We start from the raw sequence: 27,457 nt of genomic DNA, 5'->3' as shown, positions 1-27,457 counted from the left end.
TTGTCGGCTTAGGTACTACTTAAATGTACCCCGGTTACTCTAAAGTGTACTTCAAAGTACCCGGGGTTAATTGTAGTATACTTAAAAAATAACCCGGTCACTCTAAAGTGTACTTCAAAGTACCCGGGGTTAATTGTATTATACTTAAATGTACCCCGGTTACTCTAAAGTGTACTTCAAAGTACCCCTGGTTAATTGAAGTCTACTTAAAAAATACCCCGGTTACTCTAAAGTGTACTTCAAAGTACCCCGGGTTAATTGTAGTATACTTAAAAAATACCCCGGTTACTCTAAAGTGTACTTCAAAGTACCCGGGGTTAATTGTAGTATACTTAAAAAATAACCCGGTTACTCTAAAGTGTACTTCAAAGTACCCGGGGTTAATTGTATTATACTTAAATGTACCCCGGTTACTCTAAAGTGTACTTCAAAGTACCCCGGGTTAATTGTAGTATACTTAAAAAATACCCCGGTTACTCTAAAGTGTACTTCAAAGTACCCCGGGTTAATTGTAGTATACTTAAAAAATACCCCGGTTACTCTAAAGTGTACTTCAAAGTACCCGGGGTTAATTGTAGTATACTTAAAAAATAACCCGGTTACTCTAAAGTGTTCTTCAAAGTACCCGGGGTTAATTGTATTATACTTAAATGTACCCCGGTTACTCTAAAGTGTACTTCAAAGTACCCCGGGTTAATTGTAGTATACTTAAAAAATACCCCGGTTACTCTAAAGTGTACTTCAAAGTACCCGGGGTTAATTGTAATATACATAAAAAATACCCCGGTTACTCTAAAGTGTACTTCAAAGTACCCGGGGTTAATTGTAGTATACTTAAAAAATACCCCGGTTACTCTAAAGTGTACTTCAAAGTACCCGGGGTTAATTGTAGTATACTTAAAAAATACCACGATTACTCTAAAGTGTACTACAAAGTACCCGGGGTTGATTGTAGTATACTTAAAAAAATACCCCGGTTTCTCTAAAGTGAACTTCAAAGTACCCGGGGTTAATTGTAGTAAACTTAAGAAAACCCGGGGTATTTTTAAGAACTTCCTGAGCCGAAAACGACCAATGGAGCCTTATTAAGTGCACAAATTAAAGCCAGCCATGCATAAGTCATACGTATGGGAAGAATGACCGTAAACATTATTTCTTAACCAATCACCATACAACTAATGTGGTCGGCTGGAAATCGACCCCGCGACCCTCCAATTTGTAGTCCAGCGCTCTACCATCTTTGTTAGCTCGGTTGAAAACGTCAACAGACAGAGGTAGTAACAGATGCGAGGTGTTTTTCCCCATAATGTGCATATGATTCCGTGTTTAATCGGTTTTGTTTTTGACCCATATACATAATAAAAATATCGGCAAACCATTTATCCATAACTTATCTTTTAGAATGTCAAATTTAGTTAAGATGAAATCAAATAAAAGTACCCATATGCAGCATGATAATATGAGACGTGTGCAACACAATGATTATTTTATACAAAGCACCAACTTTAATTTCAAATAGTCTGCATTTAAAACAAAACATTTTATCAAAACAATAGAGAATGAAGCTTGTTCCAAAAAAATAGAAATCGCCTTCTGCAACGAACGTATGTTTATGTTTAAATAAAATCAGACATAAATTAACTAAATTACAATGTGTTAAACTTATAAAATAAAAAAATAAAACGGCCAGGCTTATAAATGTTCAGCTTAAGCCAAAATGGTTTGTTATCATAGTTGAATGAGATATTTTGACTTGAATATCAGTTCCAAACCTTGCCCTCGGATAGTATCAGGGGCGGATCCAGGATTTCTCGTTAGGAGGCGGGATATTTAAAGATTTGCTTGGGGTACAGGGTGCCGCAAGGGCCCCTGGTGGGTGCAGTGCAAAGCCCTGTTAGGGGGTCCAGGGGGGGCTTCGCCCCCTATAAGCTCAACGATTTTAGTGATTTTGAAGGCTTTGACAACCACTTATCGAGCACGCCACGCCTTATGTACTTTCATCAAAGTATCTTCTTATAATGCGACTTCAAAAACCGGGCGACAGACAGTTTAAAGTTAAAACATTTAGCGATTGCCTGTTATAAGTGGGAAATGCTGTGTACGAAAAAGAAGAAAAAATAGTTTAAATAGGTGATTTAGATCTAGCAAGGTGTGAAACATCAAATGAATCGACTAACTTTTGCCGCCTATGAATATTGTATACAAAGGTGTCACTTCTCATAAAAAGGAAGTACCGTTTTCATCTTGCACCAACGTATGCATAAGACGCTTCCACTAAACAGTTTCAAAAGTCGCCATTCATCGATAAGAACGTCACTTTGTAGATACACTTGTGCGTACACCATTTAGATCAGTTTAAAAAACACGAATCCGCCGCATTTAATAATTGCACACACGTGTAGCTTTAATACGTATGTATGTAACCGAAGTGATCGAAACAACATGATAACGGAAGTGCTCGAATTTTATTTCACGGGTACATTTACATGAAAACAATGTTTTGAGTGTTTGAATTTAATATAATGTGACAGTTCATAAGGCTCAATTGGTCGTTGCTCAGAGACTCTTAAAAAGAACCACGGGTACTCTAAAATATACTGCAGTGCACCCTGGGTACGGAAAATATGGCCATACTCAGGAGTACGATTTAGTATATGTTCCGTTTCCCGGGTACTTTGTAGTAAACTGAAGAGTACGGGGTACTTTAAAATAGTACCTGAGCCGACAATGATCAATCTAGCGTTGAAAAGTAAGAATCTATGTTATTCTTCCGCGGACTTTATCTTAGTGCATCCACATTTAGCCTAATATGGCGTGTGTATTCAAATTCTATGTAAGACAGACTTCTGTGACTATGCTGCTTTAAGATTGGAAATCGAAGTAGCCCTCTTTTAAATGACTGCCCAAGGTATCGCTATCTCATGAAACCGCAATATTCACGTGGTGAGCGGCAGAATATAGACATTTTCACCGACACAAATAACAATGCAGTAGAACTGTTTTACATAAAGAACACACGATCTTGTTTTAATCACAAGTCACTACCATTCGAGTATATTTTGCAGTCAACACACGTAAACCATAAACACGTGCACTCAATGTTATTATTCATTGCCGCCATGTAACACACTTGCACCGTCCTGTATTCAATGCTGAATGTCGCTCAAAATGTTCCGAATATTGTTTCCAGGTGATGGTGTGTATAATCACTCGACATTGTACAATGTCACTTAAAAATACATATCAGAACATTACTTAATGTCAGACAGTTATGCAATTCTAGTGTGCACTGTCATTCAACTATAAATCGCGCCTGGTTTCTCAATAACATTCAGCTACGTCACTCAATAAGCCGCGCTCTGGAAAAACTGGACTTAATGCAAGTGCGTAAAGTTTTATCCCAGATTAACCTGTGCATTTCGCACCTGCTTACCAGGGCCGAGACTTTCCACTTTTAATGGATTTTCGTTTAAAAAAAAAGTTATTTAAACGAATTATTCCAAAAAGCGGAAAGTGTCGTCCCTGATTAGCCTTAGCGGAATGCACAAGCTAATCTGGGACGACACTTAATGCACATGCATTAAGCCCAGTTTTCTCAGAACGAGGCTCCAATGATGAAATCCAGGTGGTTACTGAATGGAATTGTGCACTATAAGCATGTGTCTGGTCAGGTTTCCTTTCTTGGCCGACCTGTACTCGCACACGTCACATTTAAATGGTTTCTCCCCGGTGTGTGTACGCGAGTGTTCCAGGAGGCTAAACCGACTGGGGAACAGCTTAGGGCACACTGGACACCGGAAGTAACGGATGGCACTCAGCGAAATCGCCGACTTGCCTTTACCTGCAAGTAAGAGTTTTTTAAAATCTATTTATTTTAGCTCGAATGCACCAAACGCCTAAGGCTTATTGAAACAATCTCGATGCCGTTTCCTGGGTAAAACCAGTTTTTGGTGTCTGTATTGGGCCTTTTAGGGGTGATATTAAGAACGCCACCACTGTATGGATCGAACCCGTGACCTCCAGGTCGCTAGGCGACCCAGGTCCCATGCGGTTACTGAATAGAATTGTGCATTACGAGCATGTGCCGGGTCAGGTTCCCTTTCTTGGCGGACCTGTACTCCCAGACATCACACTTGAATGGTTTCTCTCCAGTGTGGGTGCGCGTGTGTTCTAGAAGGTTGAACCGACTGGGGAACAGCTTAGGACATAATGGACATGGGAAGAGGCGAATGCTTCCCAGCGAAACCATCTGCGAGCCGTTACCTGCAAGGAAAGAGTTCGTGGCCATAATTCTCCGTGGTAGTTGACTTTTTTAAGTCTTATTACCAAAAAAGCGGTCTGATAACACAAACGAACATCGGTCTTAGAACACAAAAGAACAGCGGTCTTAGAACACGAAAGAACAACGGCCTTAGAACAAAAAAGTCATAGAGATTTTTAAAAGGACAGAATTTTATTCATTGTATTTTGTTGTACATCAACGGTAAGTTATTCATAGAGATGGTGAATAACAAGTGGTGAATTTAATAAAAACGGTTCGAAAAAAAATTGTAATAAAAAAACTAAGCATAGTTTACTACGAGGATTACAACATATAAGGAATCACACTCCTAAAGGTTTATATGCAATAAAACCTAGTTCTGGGAAAACTGGGCTAAATGGATTTGCATAAAGTGTCATCCCGGATTAGCCTGCGCAGTCCGCACAGGCTACTAATTAGGGGGGACACGTTCCGCTTTTATGAACTTTTTCGTTAAATAAGTTTTTGTTTTCTTTAAACGAAATTCCAGTCTGGGCGGAAAATGTCGTCCCTGTTAAACCTGTGTGGACTGAATGAAGTGCATTTGTCCGAGAAAAATGCTCAAATAAACTATTTATTGAAACAAAGAACATTTTTGTATATTGGTTATAATTATTGAACCATACAATTATTGCTATGCGAAGTATACATGTGAAGTATATGAGCTATATAAGTACAACCAAACTGATCACGATGTAAACAATGTGTCAACAAATGATTAACGATGAACCATCTGATAAAAAAGTAAAATAAATTTTGATTTTTTAATTTTTTTTATTTGGTATTACAAAATTTATATGTAACCTGTATTTTTTTATTTAAAAAGTTTTGGATTTGGAAGTTAACCCAGGTGTTATTATGTGAAAGATGACTCACGCACATGTTTTGATTAAACAAAAAATGAGTTTAATTTAGGAAGTTACGACAATGATAATGACCACTAAGACAATGACCATTAGTAAAATGACAATGACTATTTAGACAAAGACCATTTAGACAATGACAATGGCCATTTAGACAATGAAAATAAACATTGAGGCAATGACAATGACTATTTTGAAAATGACGATGACTATTTAGACAATGACAATGACAGTTTTGATAATGGAAATGACTATTTAGACAATTACAAAAACAATTAAAACAATGACAATCCTTATTTAGACAATAACAATGACCAATTTGACAATGACTATTTTAAAGGGGCCTTTTCACAGATTTTGGCATTTTTTTAACTTATTCATTAAATGCTTTATATTGATAAATGTAAACATTGGATCATAAAAGCTCCAGTAAAAAATCAAGAAAAAAAATAAAAAAAGGAAAAGAACATTGCCCGGAGCAGGTTTCGAACCAGTGACCCCTTGAGTCCTGAAGTAAAAACGCTTTAGTCTACTGAGCTATTCCGCCGAGTACACATTGTTGACGTATTTTATACCTTATATAAGCAACCTTCGTAGTTTCACAAAATTTAACGACAAAAACAGAACTCTCCAAATTATTCGATCGTTTCGCGTTGCAACGCTTTATAATTTTTAGGTTTTAAAATCGTCAAAAGATGCATATAATGGCTATATCAGAGCATGGTTAATGTTCAGTATTACTGTTTCCTCACAAATATCATAACTAAAACGAAAACTTACGAATCTGAAACAACTTTTTTCAATTTTGTCAATTTACAAAAGCGTGAAAAGATCCCTTTAACAATGATAATGTCCATTTTGACAATTACAATGATCAGTTTGACAATGAAAATGAATATTAAGACAAAGACTATTTAGAGAATGACTATAACCATTTTAACCATGACAATGACAATTTTGACGATGACAATGAGCATTCTGACATTAAAAATAACACGTTAAGCAATGACAACTTCCATTTTTACAATTACAATGGATGCTTAGACAATTTAATGACCATTTAGACAATAGTCACTATTCAAGGTCAAAGTTCAAAACATAGTCTTGGGCCTAAAAAAGATTATCAAATAACAGATCTTACAAGTCTACTGAGATAAAGTTCCAAATGCAAGAAGCAAGTCCTTGGTTGAAGGTCAAGGTCACATTTAATTGTTAAAGGTTATAGGAGAGAAATCATTTAAGCCTTTTTACAATATTCAAAAAAACAACAACGCATGTATACAGTAGCGTAAGCGATTGTGTTCCGCGATTAAACGGTTAAAAATCGCATAAAAATAAGCGTTTTTAACCGAAAAATAGATTTTCAGCGGTTAAGAAGCGTTTTAAACGAATTTCATCGGTTTTTAAGCGTTTTAATAATATCCATTTTCAGATTGAACGTTAATATTAATTATTTTTTACTTTTATTGTTCATCCAACATAAATATATATATGTTATCTAAAGAAATCATCTCTTTTTGCAAATCCTAACAAAAATACTGAAAAATATCTGTATGATACTGTTTATGGAATAAACATAATTCAATTATGATGAGGCGATCGATGTGAAACACGCTCACAATTGTATTGTCCGACTCTATTCCGGTGTTTGATAACGAAGAAATGTGTCGTAATTAATTGTCGATTGAAACAGTTGATTTTACAAATAAAATATTTAGGAGAAATTTATTCTGATTAAAATGTGTTTTTCTTGCATATTATTATCTTCATATGCATATTGCAGCAAAATATTAAGTTTGGCTGGATTATCTGTCCATTTGGCCATTTTATATCATATTTTCACACGCGGGTGTTTTCGGTCCGAAGAAGGCAATTTTAGGCCTGTTAAAGCTTAAATGTCCCTTTAAGATTTAAAGTTGTTGTGTTCAATATATGCAACAAAATACCAAAACAAACCAAATGGACAGGCATGTGAGGCTTATGCGTGGTGGGGGAAGAATGAATTTGTTAAATATTTTCACTCAAAGCAATTTTGATAATGCCTTTTTGTTCTTTTTTTTAAATCACCCCAAAAATGTCAATTTCGAAGCAAAAAAAAAAATCCAATTTCATCACAGACAATAAGCAAATCGGTGAAAATGAGAGATCAAAGATACGTTGAAGTGTAGAAATCAATAAGCTTCCAATAACTTGTTGTTTCGCACCAATAAAAGCGTGAAATCTTCAAAGCGCCTTGGTGCTAGGAGCCAATTTGTTTGCCAGCTGCCAATGATATATTCTAGCATATAATGTCATGGGTGCCTTCAAACTGCAGAAGATGGTCAATATTCACTGCCAGCTCTCATTAAGAGGTCAAAGAGAATACAAGTTTTCATATTTTGGGCACAAATAAGTACTTTTGACTATTTTTAGGTGGCAATCTGGTCAAAATGGGGCTTCATAACCGAGCCAAAGACAAAAATGCTCATTTTGGGGGTTTAGAATGGAAGGAAAGGTTAAAATGAACAAGACACACACATGTAATGAAAGCCTTATAAGCTTAGAAATGAGGTTTCATGTTGTCACAGGGGCAGAAAGGCAGCTCAGATCAATGCAAGCTTCCTGAAAGGGGTTTCTGGTACTTCTTCTGGGGACACAGCTTCCCGCAGAATTCTCAACACAATACATATCATTGATCCATGTCACCTTTGTATGCAAAGACAAGCGAATAAGGTCAATACTTCCCTTAAATCACTGAATGAGAGAAGCATGTACCAAATAAAAAACAAAACTAGTTGCTGAAATGCCAAATTTTGGCAAAAAGATCCCTCTAAGGTAAATGATGAAGGGGACACTTGCTACAACAATCCTATGTTTAAGTCGGACGCCACATCCTTTCAAGCCGGGACCATGACTGTAAGCATATTGTGAGAAAACAATACCAAACACAAGCTAATTGTAGGGTAACAAGTAGCATATCAACTCAGATGTACTGCATACATGCTTGGGAACAAGGAAAAACCTGTTAAGTGCCAACTTCCGCTGCCAACAAAGCACGAGCTTTACGTGTCAGGACGCGGAGCTATCAATACAAACTGCACGGGGAATTGCTCGACTGCAAGGATTTGAGTGACCACAAACCTTATTATGACAGTTTTTCACACCTTAAGCATCATAACTATGCTTATTTGCTTGTGTACATGAGAGTAATTTAGTATTATTACCTGTTTTGCCATCAACAACCCTTCTCCAGTTGCCCTCGGCTAAGTCCCAGACATTTCTCTGCCTGAAAAGGTCAAAATACCCAATAGAAATAGGTATAAAATGAAAAATGAAAATGCATTTATGTATTTTATGTGTATTTCCATGAATAATAGCAAGTAATAAAGCTTGTTATGTTCATGATTGAACTAAATATGAAAGCTGGCTCAGTTAAGCGTCTGCTGCATTGTCCAAACTGTAAAAATGTCCGCCATTCCATGTCGGTGACATGGGGCTCTGTTTGAATGTTCATGCTTTACGCACAAGCAATTGTTGCGTTACTGGATCACGGAGTCCCTGGCGTTGAATTCTGACTTCATGTTGCACATTTACGCTTCACAGTCAACCAAAATGCCTTTGAATTTACGTCGGAAAGCAATTTAGCCCTTATTCGGCTATATAAGGGTGGGGGGTCAACTTGAAAAACAACTATTCCAGGTCAAATAATCTAAATTCATGCATTTAATGCACTTATATTCTTCTCTTTTGCTAAGAAATGACCAAAAATCAGCTTTCCCAGTCATATTTGGCACTTGCAGATGATATTTCATTTTTACCTAGAGTTAGTTTAGGTGACAATATACTAAAAGATTTCCTACACAAATTCAATGTGAAAGCAATAACTTTAACTAAAAATAAAGTCAAACTTTTGCGCATAGACATCCCCATAACCATACCTTTTCTTAAAGAGCATTCCAAGACGCAATGATTTAAACAATAAAAAAGGGGGGTCATACGTTATGCAAGAAAGAACTCGACGCGAATCAGCGGTCACTGTTTTATGTTCATCTATTTACCGGCTTCGTACCAGTTGAGAAGGGTTTCCCGCCATCTGTCAAAGTCTCATGTAGTCTCCAACCTTCAAGCAAAAGAGTGAATTTCTGTTAAACATCAATGTTTTCTCTACCACTTGCACAAAGAATCATTCTAAAATAAAGCCATGGCAAGTGCCCCTACAGAGAATTGTGTCTTCTTATAAATGATGTTCATGTTTTTAGAGAGTATAGCATTGCACTCCAAAATATTTTAGTATATTGTAACCTAAAGGAGAAATTTATTCTGATTAAAATGTGTTTTTCTTGCATATTATTATCTTCATATGCATATTGCAGCAAAATATTAGGTTTGGCTGGATTATCTGTCCATTTGGCCATTTTATATCATATTTTCACACGCGGGTGTTTTCGGTCCGAAGAAGGCAATTTTAGGCCTGTTAAAGCTTAAATGTCCCTTTAAGATTTAAAGTTGTTGTGTTCAATATATGCAACAAAATACCAAAACAAACCAAATGGACAGGCACGTGAGGCTTATGCGGGGTGGGGGAAGAATGAATTTGTTAAATATTTTCACTCAAAGCAATTTTGATAATGCCTTTTTTGTTCTTTTTTTTAAATCACCCCAAAAATGTCAATTTCGAAGCAAAAAAAAATCCAATTTCATCACAGACAATAAGCAAATCGGTGAAAATGAGAGATCAAAGATACGTTGAAGTGTAGAAATCAATAAGCTTCCAATAACTTGTTGTTTCGCACCAATAAAAGCGTGAAATCTTCAAAGCGCCTTGGTGCTAGGAGCCAATTTGTTTGCCAGCTGCCAATGATATATTCTAGCATATAATGTCATGGGTGCCTTTAAACTGCAGAAGATGGTCAATATTCACTGCCAGCTCTCATTAAGAGGTCAAAGAGAATACAAGTTTTCATATTTTGGGCACAAATAAGTACTTTTGACTATTTTTAGGTGGCAATCTGGTCAAAATGGGGCTTCATAACCGAGCCAAAGACAAAAATGCTCATTTTGGGGGTTTAGAATGGAAGGAAAGGTTAAAATGAACAAGACACACACATGTAATGAAAGCCTTATAAGCTTAGAAATGAGGTTTCATGTTGTCACAGGGGCAGACAGGCAGCTCAGATCAATGCAAGCTTCCTGAAAGGGGTTTCTGGTACTTCTTCTGGGGACACAGCTTCCCACAGAATTCTCAACACAATACATATCATTGATCCATGTCACCTTTGTATGCAAAGACAAGCGAATAAGGTCAATACTTCCCTTAAATCACTGAATGAGAGAAGCATGTACCAAATAAAAAACAAAACTAGTTGCTGAAATGCCAAATTTTGGCAAAAAGATCCCTCTAAGGTAAATGATGAAGGGGACACTTGCTACAACAATCCTATGTTTAAGTCGGACGCCACATCCTTTCAAGCCGGGACCATGACTGTAAGCATATTGTGAGAAAACAATACCAAACACAAGCTAATTGTAGGGTAACAAGTAGCATATCAACTCAGATGTACTGCATACATGCTTGGGAACAAGGAAAAACCTGTTAAGTGCCAACTTCCGCTGCCAACAAAGCACGAGCTTTACGTGTCAGGACGCGGGGCTATCAATACAAACTGCACGGGGAATTGCTCGACTGCAAGGATTTGAGTGACCACAAACCTTATTATGACAGTTTTTCACACCTTAAGCATCATAACTATGCTTATTTGCTTGTGTACATGAGAGTAATTTAGTATTATTACCTGTTTTGCCATCAACAACCCTTCTCCAGTTGCCCTCGGCTAAGTCCCAGACATTTCTCTGCCTGAAAAGGTCAAAATACCCAATAGAAATAGGTATAAAATGAAAAATGAAAATGCATTTATGTATTTTATGTGTATTTCCATGAATAATAGCAAGTAATAAAGCTTGTTATGTTCATGATTGAACTAAATATGAAAGCTGGCTCAGTTAAGCGTCTGCTGCATTGTCCAAACTGTAAAAATGTCCGCCATTCCATGTCGGTGACATGGGGCTCTGTTTGAATGTTCATGCTTTACGCACAAGCAATTGTTGCGTTACTGGATCACGGAGTCCCTGGCGTTGAATTCTGACTTCATGTTGCACATTTACGCTTCACAGTCAACCAAAATGCCTTTGAATTTACGTCGGAAAGCAATTTAGCCCTTATTCGGCTATATAAGGGTGGGGGGTCAACTTGAAAAACAACTATTCCAGGTCAAATAATCTAAATTCATGCATTTAATGCACTTATATTCTTCTCTTTTGCTAAGAAATGACCAAAAATCAGCTTTCCCAGTCATATTTGGCACTTGCAGATGATATTTCATTTTTACCTAGAGTTTGTTTAGGTGACAATATACTAAAAGATTTCCTACACAAATTCAATGTGAAAGCAATAACTTTAACTAAAAATAAAGTCAAACTTTTGCGCATAGACATCCCCATAACCATACCTTTTCTTAAAGAGCATTCCAAGACGCAATGATTTAAACAATAAAAAAGGGGGGTCATACGTTATGCAAGAAAGAACTCGACGCGAATCAGCGGTCACTGTTTTATGGCCATCTATTTACCGGCTTCGTACCAGTTGAGAAGGGTTTCCCGCCATCTGTCAAAGTCTCATGTAGTCTCCAACCTTCAAGCAAAAGAGTGAATTTCTGTTAAACATCAATGTTTTCCCTACCACTTGCACAAAGAATCATTCTAAAATAAAGCCATGGCAAGTGCCCCTACAGAGAATTGTGTCTTCTTATAAATGATGTTCATGTTTTTAGAGAGTATAGCATTGCACTCCAAAATATTTTAGTATATTGTAACCTAAAGGAGAAATTTATTCTGATTAAAATGTGTTTTTCTTGCATATTATTATCTTCATATGCATATTGCAGCAAAATATTAAGTTTGGCTGGATTATCTGTCCATTTGGCCATTTTATATCATATTTTCACACGCGGGTGTTTTCGGTCCGAAGAAGGCAATTTTAGGCCTGTTAAAGCTTAAATGTCCCTTTAAGATTTAAAGTTGTTGTGTTCAATATATGCAACAAAATACCAAAACAAACCAAATGGACAGGCACGTGAGGCTTATGCGGGGTGGGGGAAGAATGAATTTGTTAAATATTTTCACTCAAAGCAATTTTGATAATGCCTTTTTTGTTCTTTTTTTTTAAATCACCCCAAAAATGTCAATTTCGAAGCAAAAAAAAATCCAATTTCATCACAGACAATAAGCAAATCGGTGAAAATGAGAGATCAAAGATACGTTGAAGTGTAGAAATCAATAAGCTTCCAATAACTTGTTGTTTCGCACCAATAAAAGCGTGAAATCTTCAAAGCGCCTTGGTGCTAGGAGCCAATTTGTTTGCCAGCTGCCAATGATATATTCTAGCATATAATGTCATGGGTGCCTTTAAACTGCAGAAGATGGTCAATATTCACTGCCAGCTCTCATTAAGAGGTCAAAGAGAATACAAGTTTTCATATTTTGGGCACAAAATAAGTACTTTTGACTATTTTTAGGTGGCAATCTGGTCAAAATGGGGCTTCATAACCGAGCCAAAGACAAAAATGCTCATTTTGGGGGTTTAGAATGGAAGGAAAGGTTAAAATGAACAAGACACACACATGTAATGAAAGCCTTATAAGCTTAGAAATGAGGTTTCATGTTGTCACAGGGGCAGAAAGGCAGCTCAGATCAATGCAAGCTTCCTGAAAGGGGTTTCTGGTACTTCTTCTGGGGACACAGCTTCCCGCAGAATTCTCAACACAATACATATCATTGATCCATGTCACCTTTGTATGCAAAGACAAGCGAATAAGGTCAATACTTCCCTTAAATCACTGAATGAGAGAAGCATGTACCAAATAAAAAACAAAACTAGTTGCTGAAATGCCAAATTTTGGCAAAAAGATCCCTCTAAGGTAAATGATGAAGGGGACACTTGCTACAACAATCCTATGTTTAAGTCGGACGCCACATCCTTTCAAGCCGGGACCATGACTGTAAGCATATTGTGAGAAAACAATACCAAACACAAGCTAATTGTAGGGTAACAAGTAGCATATCAACTCAGATGTACTGCATACATGCTTGGGAACAAGGAAAAACCTGTTAAGTGCCAACTTCCGCTGCCAACAAAGCACGAGCTTTACGTGTCAGGACGCGGAGCTATCAATACAAACTGCACGGGGAATTGCTCGACTGCAAGGATTTGAGTGACCACAAACCTTATTATGACAGTTTTTCACACCTTAAGCATCATAACTATGCTTATTTGCTTGTGTACATGAGAGTAATTTAGTATTATTACCTGTTTTGCCATCAACAACCCTTCTCCAGTTGCCCTCGGCTAAGTCCCAGACATTTCTCTGCCTGAAAAGGTCAAAATACCCAATAGAAATAGGTATAAAATGAAAAATGAAAATGCATTTATGTATTTTATGTGTATTTCCATGAATAATAGCAAGTAATAAAGCTTGTTATGTTCATGATTGAACTAAATATGAAAGCTGGCTCAGTTAAGCGTCTGCTGCATTGTCCAAACTGTAAAAATGTCCGCCATTCCATGTCGGTGACATGGGGCTCTGTTTGAATGTTCATGCTTTACGCACAAGCAATTGTTGCGTTACTGGATCACGGAGTCCCTGGCGTTGAATTCTGACTTCATGTTGCACATTTACGCTTCACAGTCAACCAAAATGCCTTTGAATTTACGTCGGAAAGCAATTTAGCCCTTATTCGGCTATATAAGGGTGGGGGGTCAACTTGAAAAACAACTATTCCAGGTCAAATAATCTAAATTCATGCATTTAATGCACTTATATTCTTCTCTTTTGCTAAGAAATGACCAAAAATCAGCTTTCCCAGTCATATTTGGCACTTGCAGATGATATTTCATTTTTACCTAGAGTTAGTTTAGGTGACAATATACTAAAAGATTTCCTACACAAATTCAATGTGAAAGCAATAACTTTAACTAAAAATAAAGTCAAACTTTTGCGCATAGACATCCCCATAACCATACCTTTTCTTAAAGAGCATTCCAAGACGCAATGATTTAAACAATAAAAAAGGGGGGTCATACGTTATGCAAGAAAGAACTCGACGCGAATCAGCGGTCACTGTTTTATGGCCATCTATTTACCGGCTTCGTACCAGTTGAGAAGGGTTTCCCGCCATCTGTCAAAGTCTCATGTAGTCTCCAACCTTCAAGCAAAAGAGTGAATTTCTGTTAAACATCAATGTTTTCCCTACCACTTGCACAAAGAATCATTCTAAAATAAAGCCATGGCAAGTGCCCCTACAGAGAATTGTGTCTTCTTATAAATGATGTTCATGTTTTTAGAGAGTATAGCATTGCACTCCAAAATATTTTAGTATATTGTAACCTAAAGGAGAAATTTATTCTGATTAAAATGTGTTTTTCTTGCATATTATTATCTTCATATGCATATTGCAGCAAAATATTAAGTTTGGCTGGATTATCTGTCCATTTGGCCATTTTATATCATATTTTCACACGCGGGTGTTTTCGGTCCGAAGAAGGCAATTTTAGGCCTGTTAAAGCTTAAATGTCCCTTTAAGATTTAAAGTTGTTGTGTTCAATATATGCAACAAAATACCAAAACAAACCAAATGGACAGGCACGTGAGGCTTATGCGGGGTGGGGGAAGAATGAATTTGTTAAATATTTTCACTCAAAGCAATTTTGATAATGCCTTTTTTGTTCTTTTTTTTAAATCACCCCAAAAATGTCAATTTCGAAGCAAAAAAAAAAATCCAATTTCATCACAGACAATAAGCAAATCGGTGAAAATGAGAGATCAAAGATACGTTGAAGTGTAGAAATCAATAAGCTTCCAATAACTTGTTGTTTCGCACCAATAAAAGCGTGAAATCTTCAAAGCGCCTTGGTGCTAGGAGCCAATTTGTTTGCCAGCTGCCAATGATATATTCTAGCATATAATGTCATGGGTGCCTTTAAACTGCAGAAGATGGTCAATATTCACTGCCAGCTCTCATTAAGAGGTCAAAGAGAATACAAGTTTTCATATTTTGGGCACAAAATAAGTACTTTTGACTATTTTTAGGTGGCAATCTGGTCAAAATGGGGCTTCATAACCGAGCCAAAGACAAAAATGCTCATTTTGGGGGTTTAGAATGGAAGGAAAGGTTAAAATGAACAAGACACACACATGTAATGAAAGCCTTATAAGCTTAGAAATGAGGTTTCATGTTGTCACAGGGGCAGAAAGGCAGCTCAGATCAATGCAAGCTTCCTGAAAGGGGTTTCTGGTACTTCTTCTGGGGACACAGCTTCCCGCAGAATTCTCAACACAATACATATCATTGATCCATGTCACCTTTGTATGCAAAGACAAGCGAATAAGGTCAATACTTCCCTTAAATCACTGAATGAGAGAAGCATGTACCAAATAAAAAACAAAACTAGTTGCTGAAATGCCAAATTTTGGCAAAAGATCCCTCTAAGGTAAATGATGAAGGGGACACTTGCTACAACAATCCTATGTTTAAGTCGGACGCCACATCCTTTCAAGCCGGGACCATGACTGTAAGCATATTGTGAGAAAACAATACCAAACACAAGCTAATTGTAGGGTAACAAGTAGCATATCAACTCAGATGTACTGCATACATGCTTGGGAACAAGGAAAAACCTGTTAAGTGCCAACTTCCGCTGCCAACAAAGCACGAGCTTTACGTGTCAGGACGCGGAGCTATCAATACAAACTGCACGGGGAATTGCTCGACTGCAAGGATTTGAGTGACCACAAACCTTATTATGACAGTTTTTCACACCTTAAGCATCATAACTATGCTTATTTGCTTGTGTACATGAGAGTAATTTAGTATTATTACCTGTTTTGCCATCAACAACCCTTCTCCAGTTGCCCTCGGCTAAGTCCCAGACATTTCTCTGCCTGAAAAGGTCAAAATACCCAATAGAAATAGGTATAAAATGAAAAATGAAAATGCATTTATGTATTTTATGTGTATTTCCATGAATAATAGCAAGTAATAAAGCTTGTTATGTTCATGATTGAACTAAATATGAAAGCTGGCTCAGTTAAGCGTCTGCTGCATTGTCCAAACTGTAAAAATGTCCGCCATTCCATGTCGGTGACATGGGGCTCTGTTTGAATGTTCATGCTTTACGCACAAGCAATTGTTGCGTTACTGGATCACGGAGTCCCTGGCGTTGAATTCTGACTTCATGTTGCACTTTTACGCTTCACAGTCAACCAAAATGCCTTTGAATTTACGTCGGAAAGCAATTTAGCCCTTATTCGGCTATATAAGGGTGGGGGGTCAACTTGAAAAACAACTATTCCAGGTCAAATAATCTAAATTCATGCATTTAATGCACTTATATTCTTCTCTTTTGCTAAGAAATGACCAAAAATCAGCTTTCCCAGTCATATTTGGCACTTGCAGATGATATTTCATTTTTACCTAGAGTTAGTTTAGGTGACAATATACTAAAAGATTTCCTACACAAATTCAATGTGAAAGCAATAACTTTAACTAAAAATAAAGTCAAACTTTTGCGCATAGACATCCCCATAACCATACCTTTTCTTAAAGAGCATTCCAAGACGCAATGATTTAAACAATAAAAAAGGGGGGTCATACGTTATGCAAGAAAGAACTCGACGCGAATCAGCGGTCACTGTTTTATGGCCATCTATTTACCGGCTTCGTACCAGTTGAGAAGGGTTTCCCGCCATCTGTCAAAGTCCCATGTAGTCTCCAACCTTCAAGCAAAAGAGTGAATTTCTGTTAAACATCAATGTTTTCCCTACCACTTGCACAAAGAATCATTCTAAAATAAAGCCATGGCAAGTGCCCCTACAGAGAATTGTGTCTTCTTATAAATGATGTTCATGTTTTTATACATAAATGTTTGTATATTGTAACCTAAAGGAGAAATTTATTCTGATTAAAATGTGTTTTTCTTGCATATTATTATCTTCATATGCATATTGCAGCAAAATATTAAGTTTGGCTGGATTATCTGTCCATTTGGCCATTTTATATCATATTTTCACACGCGGGTGTTTTCGGTCCGAAGAAGGCAATTTTAGGCCTGTTAAAGCTTAAATGTCCCTTTAAGATTTAAAGTTGTTGTGTTCAATATATGCAACAAAATACCAAAACAAACCAAATGGACAGGCACGTGAGGCTTATGCGGGGTGGGGGAAGAATGAATTTGTTAAATATTTTCACTCAAAGCAATTTTGATAATGCCTTTTTTGTTCTTTTTTTTAAATCACCCCAAAAATGTCAATTTCGAAGCAAAAAAAAAATCCAATTTCATCACAGACAATAAGCAAATCGGTGAAAATGAGAGATCAAAGATACGTTGAAGTGTAGAAATCAATAAGCTTCCAATAACTTGTTGTTTCGCACCAATAAAAGCAGTGAAATCTTCAAAGCGCCTTGGTGCTAGGAGCCAATTTGTTTGCCAGCTGCCAATGATATATTCTAGCATATAATGTCATGGGTGCCTTTAAACTGCAGAAGATGGTCAATATTCACTGCCAGCTCTCATTAAGAGGTCAAAGAGAATACAAGTTTTCATATTTTGGGCACAAAATAAGTACTTTTGACTATTTTTAGGTGGCAATCTGGTCAAAATGGGGCTTCATAACCGAGCCAAAGACAAAAATGCTCATTTTGGGGGTTTAGAATGGAAGGAAAGGTTAAAATGAACAAGACACACACATGTAATGAAAGCCTTATAAGCTTAGAAATGAGGTTTCATGTTGTCACAGGGGCAGAAAGGCAGCTCAGATCAATGCAAGCTTCCTGAAAGGGGTTTCTGGTACTTCTTCTGGGGACACAGCTTCCCGCAGAATTCTCAACACAATACATATCATTGATCCATGTCACCTTTGTATGCAAAGACAAGCGAATAAGGTCAATACTTCCCTTAAATCACTGAATGAGAGAAGCATGTACCAAATAAAAAACAAAACTAGTTGCTGAAATGCCAAATTTTGGCAAAAAGATCCCTCTAAGGTAAATGATGAAGGGGACACTTGCTACAACAATCCTATGTTTAAGTCGGACGCCACATCCTTTCAAGCCGGGACCATGACTGTAAGCATATTGTGAGAAAACAATACCAAACACAAGCTAATTGTAGGGTAACAAGTAGCATATCAACTCAGATGTACTGCATACATGCTTGGGAACAAGGAAAAACCTGTTAAGTGCCAACTTCCGCTGCCAACAAAGCACGAGCTTTACGTGTCAGGACGCGGAGCTATCAATACAAACTGCACGGGGAATTGCTCGACTGCAAGGATTTGAGTGACCACAAACCTTATTATGACAGTTTTTCACACCTTAAGCATCATAACTATGCTTATTTGCTTGTGTACATGAGAGTAATTTAGTATTATTACCTGTTTTGCCATCAACAACCCTTCTCCAGTTGCCCTCGGCTAAGTCCCAGACATTTCTCTGCCTGAAAAGGTCAAAATACCCAATAGAAATAAGTATAAAATGAAAAATGAAAATGCATTTATGTATTTTATGTGTATTTCCATGAATAATAGCAAGTAATAAAGCTTGTTATGTTCATGATTGAACTAAATATGAAAGCTGGCTCAGTTAAGCGTCTGCTGCATTGTCCAAACTGTAAAAATGTCCGCCATTCCATGTCGGTGACATGGGGCTCTGTTTGAATGTTCATGCTTTACGCACAAGCAATTGTTGCGTTACTGGATCACGGAGTCCCTGGCGTTGAATTCTGACTTCATGTTGCAAATTTACGCTTCACAGTCAACCAAAATGCCTTTGAATTTACGTCGGAAAGCAATTTAGCCCTTATTCGGCTATATAAGGGTGGGGGGGTCAACTTGAAAAACAACTATTCCAGGTCAAATAATCTAAATTCATGCATTTAATGCACTTATATTCTTCTCTTTTGCTAAGAAATGACCAAAAATCAGCTTTCCCAGTCATATTTGGCACTTGCAGATGATATTTCATTTTTACCTAGAGTTAGTTTATAAAGGAGAAATTTATTCTGATTAAAATGTGTTTTTCTTGCATATTATTATCTTCATATGCATATTGCAGCAAAATATTAAGTTTGGCTGGATTATCTGTCCATTTGGCCATTTTATATCATATTTTCACACGCGGGTGTTTTCGGTCCAAAGAAGGCAATTTTAGGCCTGTTAAAGCTTAAATGTCCCTTTAAGATTTAAAGTTGTTGTGTTCAATATATGCAACAAAATACCAAAACAAACCAAATGGACAGGCACGTGAGGCTTATGCGGGGTGGGGGAAGAATGAATTTGTTAAATATTTTCACTCAAAGCAATTTTGATAATGCCTTTTTTGTTCTTTTTTTTAAATCACCCCCCAAAAATGTCAATTTCGAAGCAAAAAAAATCCAATTTCATCACAGACAATAAGCAAATCCGGTGAAAATGAGGGATCAAAGATACGTTGAAGTGTAGAAATCAATAAGCTTCCAATAACTTGTTGTTTCGCACCAATAAAAGCGTGAAATCTTCAAAGCGCCTTGGTGCTAGGAGCCAATTTGTTTGCCAGCTGCCAATGATATATTCTAGCATATAATGTCATGGGTGCCTTTAAACTGCAGAAGATGGTCAATATTCACTGCCAGCTCTCATTAAGAGGTCAAAGAGAATACAAGTTTTCATATTTTGGGCACAAAATAAGTACTTTTGACTATTTTTAGGTGGCAATCTGGTCAAAATGGGGCTTCATAACCGAGCCAAAGACAAAAATGCTCATTTTGGGGGTTTAGAATGGAAGGAAAGGTTAAAATGAACAAGACACACACATGTAATGAAAGCCTTATAAGCTTAGAAATGAGGTTTCATGTTGTCACAGGGGCAGAAAAGGCAGCTCAGATCAATGCAAGCTTCCTGAAAGGGGTTTCTGGTACTTCTTCTCGGGGACACAGCTTCCCGCAGAATTCTCAACACAATACATATCATTGATCCATGTCACCTTTGTATGCAAAGACAAGCGAATAAGGTCAATACTTCCCTTAAATCACTGAATGAGAGAAGCATGTACCAAATAAAAAACAAAACTAGTTGCTGAAATGCCAAATTTTGGCAAAAAGATCCCTCTAAGGTAAATGATGAAGGGGACACTTGCTACAACAATCCTATGTTTAAGTCGGACGCCACATCCTTTCAAGCCGGGACCATGACTGTAAGCATATTGTGAGAAAACAATACCAAACACAAGCTAATTGTAGGGTAACAAGTAGCATATCAACTCAGATGTACTGCATACATGCTTGGGAACAAGGAAAAACCTGTTAAGTGCCAACTTCCGCTGCCAACAAAGCACGAGCTTTACGTGTCAGGACGCGGAGCTATCAATACAAACTGCACGGGGAATTGCTCGACTGCAAGGATTTGAGTGACCACAAACCTTATTATGACAGTTTTTCACACCTTAAGCATCATAACTATGCTTATTTGCTTGTGTACATGAGAGTAATTTAGTATTATTACCTGTTTTGCCATCAACAACCCTTCTCCAGTTGCCCTCGGCTAAGTCCCAGACATTTCTCTGCCTGAAAAGGTCAAAATACCCAATAGAAATAGGTATAAAATGAAAAATGAAAATGCATTTATGTATTTTATGTGTATTTCCATGAATAATAGCAAGTAATAAAGCTTGTTATGTTCATGATTGAACTATATATGAAAGCTGGCTCAGTTAAGCGTCTGCTGCATTGTCCAAACTGTAAAAATGTCCGCCATTCCATGTCGGTGACATGGGGCTCTGTTTGAATGTTCATGCTTTACGCACAAGCAATTGTTGCGTTACTGGATCACGGAGTCCCTGGCAGTTGAATTCTGACTTCATGTTGCACATTTACGCTTCACAGTCAACCAAAATGCCTTTGAATTTACGTCGGAAAGCAATTTAGCCCTTATTCGGCTATATAAGGGTGGGGGGGTCAACTTGAAAAACAACTATTCCAGGTCAAATAATCTAAATTCATGCATTTAATGCACTTATATTCTTCTCTTTGCTAAGAAATGACCAAAAATCAGCTTTCCCAGTCATATTTGGCACTTGCAGATGATATTTCATTTTTACCTAGAGTTAGTTTATTAAGGAGAAATTTATTCTGATTAAAATGTGTTTTTCTTGCATATTATTATCTTCATATGCATATTGCAGCAAAATATTAAGTTTGGCTGGATTATCTGTCCATTTGGCCATTTTATATCATATTTTCACACGCGGGTGTTTTCGGTCCGAAGAAGGCAATTTTAGGCCTGTTAAAGCTTAAATGTCCCTTTAAGATTTAAAGTTGTTGTGTTCAATATATGCAACAAAATACCAAAACAAACCAAATGGACAGGCACGTGAGGCTTATGCGGGTGGGGGAAGAATGAATTTGTTAAATATTTTCACTCAAAGCAATTTTGATAATGCCTTTTTTGTTCTTTTTTTTTAAATCACCCCCAAAAATGTCAATTTCGAAGCAAAAAAAAAATCCATTTCATCACAGACAATAAGCAAATCGGTGAAAATGAGAGATCAAAGATACGTTGAAGTGTAGAAATCAATAAGCTTCCAATAACTTGTTGTTTCGCACCAATAAAAGCGTGAAATCTTCAAAGCGCCTTGGTGCTAGGAGCCAATTTGTTTGCCAGCTGCCAATGATATATTCTAGCATATAATGTCATGGGTGCCTTTAAACTGCAGAAGATGGTCATATTCACTGCCAGCTCTCATTAAGAGGTCAAAGAGAATACAAGTTTTCATATTTGGGCACAAAATAAGTACTTTTGACTATTTTTAGGTGGCAATCTGGTCAAAATGGGGCTTCATAACCGAGCCAAAGACAAAATGCTCATTTGGGGGTTTAGAATGGAAGGAAAGGTTAAAATGAACAAGACACACACATGTAATGAAAGCCTTATAAGCTTAGAAATGAGGTTTCATGTTGTCACAGGGGCAGAAAGGCAGCTCAGATCAATGCAAGCTTCCTGAAAGGGGTTTCTGGTACTTCTTCTGGGGACACAGCTTCCCGCAGAATTCTCAACACAATACATATCATTGATCCATGTCACCTTTGTATGCAAAGACAAGCGAATAAGGTCAATACTTCCCTTAAATCACTGAATGAGAGAAGCATGTACCAAATAAAAAACAAAACTAGTTGCTGAAATGCCAAATTTTGGCAAAAAGATCCCTCTAAGGTAAATGATGAAGGGGACACTTGCTACAACAATCCTATGTTTAAGTCGGACGCCACATCCTTTCAAGCCGGGACCATGACTGTAAGCATATTGTGAGAAACAATACCAAACACAAGCTAATTGTAGGGTAACAAGTAGCATATCAACTCAGATGTACTGCATACATGCTTGGGAACAAGGAAAAACCTGTTAAGTGCCAACTTCCGCTGCCAACAAAGCACGAGCTTTACGTGTCAGGACGCGGAGCTATCAATACAAACTGCACGGGGAAATAGCTCGACTGCAAGGATTTGAGTGACCACAAACCTTATTATGACAGTTTTCACACCTTAAGCATCATAACTATGCTTATTTGCTTGTGTACATGAGAGTAATTTAGTATTATTACCTGTTTTTGCCATCAACAACCCTTCTCCAGTTGCCCTCGGCTAAGTCCCAGACATTTCTCTGCCTGAAAAGGTCAAAATACCCAATAGAAATAGGTATAAAATGAAAAATGAAAATGCATTTATGTATTTTATGTGTATTTCCATGAATAATAGCAAGTAATAAAGCTTGTTATGTTCATGATTGAACTAAATATGAAAGCTGGCTCAGTTAAGCGTCTGCTGCATTGTCCAAACTGTAAAAATGTCCGCCATTCCATGTCGGTGACATGGGGCTCTGTTTGAATGTTCATGCTTTACGCACAAGCAATTGTTGCGTTACTGGATCACGGAGTCCCCTGGCGTTGAATTCTGACTTCATGTTGCACATTTACGCTTCACAGTCAACCAAATGCCTTTGAATTTACGTCGGAAAGCAATTTAGCCCTTATTCGGCTATATAAGGGTGGGGGGTCACTTGAAAAACAACTATTCCAGGTCAAATAATCTAAATTCATGCATTTAATGCACTTATATTCTTCTCTTTTGCTAAGAAATGACCAAAAATCAGCTTTCCCAGTCATATTTGGCACTTGCAGATGATATTTCATTTTTACCTAGAGTTAGTTAAAGGAGAAATTTATTCTGATTAAAATGTGTTTTTCTTGCATATTATTATCTTCATATGCATATTGCAGCAAAATATTAAGTTTGGCTGGATTATCTGTCCATTTGGCCATTTTATATCATATTTCACACGCGGGTGTTTTCGGTCCGAAGAAGGCAATTTTAGGCCTGTTAAAGCTTAATGTCCCTTTAAGATTTAAAGTTGTTGTGTTCATATATGCAACAAAATACCAAAACAAACCAATGGACAGGCACGTGAGGCTTATGCGTGGTGGGGGAAGAATGAATTTGTTAAATATTTTCACTCAAAGCAATTTTGATAATGCCTTTTTTGTTCTTTTTTTTAAATCACCCCAAAAATGTCAATTTCGAAGCAAAAAAAAATCCAATTTCATCACAGACAATAAGCAAATCGGTGAAAATGAGAGATCAAAGATACGTTGAAGTGTAGAAATCAATAAGCTTCCAATAACTTGTTGTTTCGCACCAATAAAAGCGTGAAATCTTCAAAGCGCCTTGGTGCTAGGAGCCAATTTGTTTGCCAGCTGCCAATGATATATTCTAGCATATAATGTCATGGGTGCCTTTAAACTGCAGAAGATGGTCAATATTCACTGCCAGCTCTCATTAAGAGGTCAAAGAGAATACAAGTTTTCATATTTTGGGCACAAAATAAGTACTTTTGACTATTTTTAGGTGGCAATCTGGTCAAAATGGGGCTTCATACCGAGCCAAAGACAAAAATGCTCATTTGGGGGTTTAGAATGGAAGGAAAGGTTAAAATGAACAAGACACACACATGTAATGAAAGCCTTATAAGCTTAGAAATGAGGTTTCATGTTGTCACAGGGGCAGAAAGGCAGCTCAGATCAATGCAAGCTTCCTGAAAGGGGTTTCTGGTACTTCTTCTGGGGACACAAGCTTCCCGCAGAATTCTCAACACAATACATATCATTGATCCATGTCACCTTTGTATGCAAAGACAAGCGAATAAGGTCAATACTTCCCTTAAATCACTGAATGAGAGAAGCATGTACCAAATAAAAAACAAAACTAGTTGCTGAAATGCCAAATTTTGGCAAAAAGATCCCTATAAGGTAAATGATGAAGGGGACACTTGCTACAACAATCCTATGTTAAGTCGGACGCCACATCCTTTCAAGCCGGGACCATGACTGTAAGCATATTGTGAGAAAACAATACCAAACACAGCTAATTGTAGGGTAACAAGTAGCATATCAACTCAGATGTACTGCATACATGCTTGGGAACAAGGAAAAACCTGTTAAGTGCCAACTTCCGCTGCCAACAAAGCACGAGCTTTACGTGTCAGGACGCGGAGCTATCAATACAAACTGCACGGGGAATTGCTCGACTGCAAGGATTTGAGTGACCACAAACTTATTACTGACAGTTTTTCACACCTTAAGCATCATAACTATGCTTATTTGCTTGTGTACATGAGAGTAATTTAGTATTATTACCTGTTTTGCCATCAACAACCCTTCTCCAGTTGCCCTCGGCTAAGTCCCAGACATTTCTCTGCCTGAAAAGGTCAAATACCCAATAGAAATAGGTATAAAATGAAAAATGAAAATGCATTTATGTATTTTATGTGTATTTCCATGAATAATAGCAAGTAATAAAGCTTGTTATGTTCATGATTGAACTAATATGAAAGCTGGCTCAGTTTAAGCGTCTGCTGCATTGTCCAAACTGTAAAAATGTCCGCCATTCCATGTCGGGTGACATGGGGCTCTGTTTGAATGTTCATAGCTTTAACGGCACAAGCATTGTTTGCGTTACTGGATCACGGAGTCCCTGGCGTTGAATTCTGACTTAATTTGCACATTTACGACGCTTCACAGTCACCAAAATGCCTTTTGAATTTACGTCGGAAAGCAATTAGCCCTTATTCGGCTATATAAGGGTGGGGGGTCAACTTGAAAAACAACTATTCCAGGTCAAATATCTAAATTCATGCATTTAATGCACTTATATTCTTCTCTTTTGCTAAGAATGACCAAAAATCAGCTTTCCCAGTTCCATTATTTGGCACTTGCAGATGATATTTCATTTTTACCTAGAGTTAGTTTAGGTGACATATACTAAAGATTTCCTACCACAATTCAATGTGAAAGCAATAACTTTACGAAAAATAAAGTCAAACATTTGCGCATAGACATCCCCATAACCATACCTTTTCTTAAAGAAGCATTCCAAGACGCAATGATTTAAACAATAAAAAAGGGGGGTCATACGTTATGCAAGAAAGAACTCGACGCGAATCAGCGTCACTGTTTTATGGCCAGCTATTTTACCGGCTTCGTACCAGTTGAGAAGGGTTTCCCGCCATCTGTCAAAGTCCTCATGTAGTCTCCAACCTTCAAGCAAAAGAGTGAATTTCTGTTAAACATCAATGTTTTCCCTACCACTTGCACAAAGAATCATTCTAAAATAAAGCCATGGCAGTGCCCCTACAGAGAATTGTGTCTTCTTATAAATGAGTGTTCATGTTTTTAGAGAGTATAGCATTGCACTCCAAAATATTTTAGTATATTGTAACCTAAAGGAGAAATTTATTCTGATTAAAATGTGTTTTTCTGCATATTATTATCTTCATATGCATATTGCAGCAAAATATTAAGTTGGCTGGATTATCTGTCCATTTGGCCATTTATATCATATTTTCACACGCGGGTGTTTTCGGTCCGAAGAAGGCAATTTTAGGGCCTGTTAAAGCTTAAATGTCCCTTTAAGATTTAAAGTTTGTTGTGTTCAATATATGCAACAAAATACCAAAACAAACCAAATGGACAGGCACGTGAGGCTTATGCGGGGTGGGGGAAGAATGAATTTGTTAAATATTTTCACTCAAAGCAATTTTGATAATGCCTTTTTTGTTCTTTTTTTTTAAATCACCCCAAAAATGTCAATTTCGAAGCAAAAAAAAATCCAATTTCATCACAGACATAAGCAAATCGGTGAAAATGAGAGATCAAAGATACGTTGAAGTGTAGAAATCAATAAGCTTCCAATAACTTGTTGTTTTCGCACCAATAAAAGCGTGAAATCTTCAAAGCGCCTTGGTGCTAGGAGCCAATTTGTTTGCCAGCTGCCAATGATATATTCTAGCATATAATGTCAATGGTGCCTTTAAACTGCAGAAGATGGTCAATATTCACTGCCAGCTCTCATTAAGAGGTCAAAGAGAATACAAGTTTTCATATTTTGGGCACAAAATAAGTACTTTTGACTATTTTTAGGTGGCAATCTGGTCAAAATGGGGCTTCATAACCGAGCCAAAGACAAAAATGCTCATTTTGGGGGTTTAGAATGGAAGGAAAGGTTAAAATGAACAAGACACACACATGTAATGAAAGCCTTATAAGCTTAGAAATGAGGTTTCATGTTGTCACAGGGGCAGAAAGGCAGCTCAGATCAATGCAAGCTTCCTGAAAGGGGTTTTCTGGTACTTCTTCTGGGGACACAGCTTCCCGCAGAATTCTCAACACAATACATATCATTGATCCATGTCACCTTTGTATGCAAAGACAAGCGAATAAGGTCAATACTTCCTTAAATCACTGAATGAGAGAAGCATGTACCAAATAAAAAAACAAAACTAGTTGCTGAAAATGCCAAATTTTGGCAAAAAAGATCCCTCTAAGGTAAATGATGAAGGGGACACTTGCTACAACAATCCTATGTTTAAGTCGGACGCCACATCCTTTCAAGCCGGGACCATGACTGTAAGCATAATTGTGAGAAAACAATACCAAACACAAGCTAATTGTAGGGTAACAAGTAGCATATCAACTCAGATGTACTGCATACATGCTTGGGAACAAGGAAAAACCTGTTAAGTGCCACTTCCGCTGCCAACAAAGCACGAGCTTTACGTGTCAGGACGCGGAGCTATCAATACAAACTGCAACGGGGAATTGCTCGACTGCAAGGATTTGAGTGACCACAAACCTTATTATGACAGTTTTTCACACCTTAAGCATCATAAACTATGCTTATTTG

The 27,457-nt window shown here is 37.3% G+C and overlaps 1 non-coding gene across 50 annotated transcripts; it reads right to left on the bottom strand.

Annotated features, from left to right (window-relative positions):
- Window positions 1-4,132: 4,132 nt before the first annotated feature.
- Window positions 4,133-25,787, bottom strand: LOC127874025 (uncharacterized). Of its 50 annotated transcripts, none has more exons than XR_008046540.1 (13): window positions 25,750-25,787; window positions 24,913-24,974; window positions 20,730-20,791; window positions 18,627-18,688; window positions 16,849-16,970; window positions 16,075-16,136; window positions 14,279-14,400; window positions 13,505-13,566; window positions 11,709-11,830; window positions 10,935-10,996; window positions 9,212-9,262; window positions 8,367-8,428; window positions 4,177-4,263 (listed from the first exon to the last, which is right to left on the bottom strand). It is a non-coding gene; the product is annotated as an uncharacterized LOC127874025 (transcript). The 50 variants fall into 50 exon arrangements; XR_008046548.1 differs by having other exon boundaries at window positions 11,780-11,830; XR_008046553.1 differs by having other exon boundaries at window positions 14,350-14,400.
- Between the last annotated feature and the right edge of the window lie 1,670 nt (window positions 25,788-27,457).

The sequence above is a fragment of the Dreissena polymorpha genome, chromosome 3 (genome assembly GCF_020536995.1).
Source record: "Dreissena polymorpha isolate Duluth1 chromosome 3, UMN_Dpol_1.0, whole genome shotgun sequence".
Classification (NCBI taxonomy): Eukaryota; Metazoa; Mollusca; class Bivalvia; order Myida; family Dreissenidae; genus Dreissena; species Dreissena polymorpha.
Note: the sequence above shows the minus strand (reverse complement) of the source record. Positions and strands in the feature narration are given on the sequence as shown.